Source organism: Stomoxys calcitrans, chromosome 4 (assembly GCF_963082655.1).
Source record: "Stomoxys calcitrans chromosome 4, idStoCalc2.1, whole genome shotgun sequence".
NCBI classification, from domain to species: Eukaryota; Metazoa; Arthropoda; class Insecta; order Diptera; family Muscidae; genus Stomoxys; species Stomoxys calcitrans.
In genome coordinates this window covers 66,137,545-66,140,039 of record NC_081555.1, presented here as the reverse complement: position 1 = coordinate 66,140,039, position 2,495 = coordinate 66,137,545, and the positions used below count along the sequence as shown (strand labels likewise).

General features: G+C 33.9%; 1 non-coding gene across 1 annotated transcript; it reads right to left on the bottom strand.

Annotated features, from left to right (window-relative positions):
• Positions 1-1,218: 1,218 nt before the first annotated feature.
• On the bottom strand, positions 1,219-1,290 carry Trnaa-ugc (transfer RNA alanine (anticodon UGC)). Its single transcript has one exon. It is a non-coding gene; the product is annotated as a tRNA-Ala (tRNA).
• Between the last annotated feature and the right edge of the window lie 1,205 nt (positions 1,291-2,495).

Here is a 2,495-nt window from a genome sequence, read left to right as displayed (position 1 = left end):
CGCTAGCAGTCAGAAGGAGTTCCACTTAAGGTTCTCATTTCTTTGAGAACTTGTCTGACTTGGCGGATACGAACATTCGCAAGTTATTGGGCTTTGTAAAGCGATCTGGGTGGTTCGACGATAGGAACTAGAAGGCATCTTCCTTCTTCTGTTCCTGTGGCATAACAATTGATGAAAACGTCTAAGTGAGTCTGATGGCAGACTGCCACTTAAACCTACAGTAACCTTCTGTTACGACATCCAACATTCGTGTTAAGTACAGTTCAAATCAGTAAATAACCTGATAAAGCTCCCATATATACCTGGCTCTCTCCCGATTTGACTTCTTAAGCCCTTAGAAGCTGTAATTGGAATCCGATAGAACTTCCTACTATCATGTCAAGTATGGTCTAAATCGGTATATGATTTAAATTTTTGCCTGTTTTGGTAAGTAGAAATTTTTAGCAGGATCGATGACGGTGGGTTCCCAAGATTCTAAGCAAGAACTAAGCACGTTTTTACTTATTTTAGTGATTTTTGATAAGTTCAATGCGTTTTTGAAGCGTGTATCGTTTCATTTTTCCTAATGGCATAGTTTCTATTGTACTTGTCATAGAATAAAAGCTTGAAAATTGACAGCTACCGAAATACCGGCTAATTTACAATAACACCTCTTGTTGGAAAACCCTTCATAAACAATCTGGCTTAAGTGAACTGGTTTCGTTTTAATTATCGCGACTGTGATAAAATTTGTTAGAAAAATTAAATTTTAGTTAGAATAAAACACTCTAGATTGATGCATGGAGTGTTTAATTAGGCTTAGATATAAAATATTTTTTATAACTATTTTTTTTTAAATTTATTTTATTAGTAACTTTGATTAAATTGTTAAATTTTCTTTAAAGTTTCTTTTTTGTTTTGTTTAAACCTTTTTTTAACTTAAATATTGTATCAGTAACTTTGCTTAAATTGTTAAATATTTTGAACCAATTATTGTTCTATTTAAATGAAAACTTGTTGAACTCATTGTATTTATCAATTTACTAACCCATGCTTTATATAAGACACTGTCTTTTGTATGGGTTTTATCAAAATAAAAATACAAAAATACAAATACAAAATTTGTTATTTTCAATTTTAATTTTTAAAAATTCGAATTACGCAATAATTTAAAACAAAGTGGTTTCCATATAGTCCAATAAAAATCTCATAATGATGACTTAATTGGTGAACAAAATATGGAGATGCCGGGGATTGAACCCGGGGCCTCTCACATGCAAAGCGAGCGCTCTACCACTGAGCTACATCCCCTATACTCATCTGAGTAGCATTCGCGAAATGTGAATTGCGCCACAGTTTGCCTAGAGAAACCGATTGGTCTAAGATGATAAAAAAAGTATTTCTGTTGAACGCTTTGTAACTCCAGCAACCCAATTATAAGCAATCAAGTCATTTGCTTTCATAATATTTATATGGGCAAATCACGTAATTTTACAGATCATCTGATTTTAGTTCTTGGAGCAACTTTTATTCAATAGATTTGTATAAAATTAGATATAGTGATTCTTAACTTGGTTTGTTCGATAAAACTCGGAGCGCTGAGTTACGTTTAAGCCCAAGGGGCTTATACTCCGAAATATCATTTATTTGCCGTGAAAATACCCGCTTGGGAGGTTTGAAATGTTGCGGCTTTGTCAAAAAATGTAAGCAATTCTTAAGTTCTTAATAAAACGACTGCAAAATTGTTACGGGTATATTATTTCAAATGAACCTTCTAATAAAATCGTATCCGAATTAAACTAAAATTAAAATTGCTGGCCATGTCAAATTGACCTAAATCATGTCATCATCTGTTAAATATAAAATTGTAGTAAAGAAAAAAAAAAAAAAACACCTGTGCTTTGGTCATTGCATTTCAGCTTATGACCGTCTTTTTATTTTTGGTCATATTGCTTCATAAAGTTAAAAGTAGTAGTAAAAGTGTGCAAGTTCATCCGGGCCGAATCTTGGGAACCTACCACAATGGATTCTGCTAAAAGTATATTCAAAATAAATTTAGTGGAAGGACATAATTTTATTCTACATACCAAACTTCTTTCAAACCAGCAAAAATTAAAGCTTCTAGGAACCAAACAACGATGATCGAGAGACCGGTTGTACGGTTCAAATCAGTCTATTAGGTTATAGACTGATTTGGACCGTATTTGGCGCAGTTATTGGAAGTCGTATCAGAACACCGCCGAATCCTACAAAAATTGCGACTTGTAAAGGCTCAAGAAGTCAAATTGGGACATCGGTTTATATGGTAGCTATATCACGTAATTGACCGATTTAGACCGTACTTGGCACAGTTATTGGAAGCCATAACGAAACAGCACATGCAAAATTTCGGTTTATATGGGAGCTTTATCTAAATCTGAACTGATATCGCCCATTTGCCATCCCCAACGACCTTCCTCAATATAAAGTATCAGGGCAAAATTTCAAGCGGTCAGCTTTACGCGTTTGAACTATAT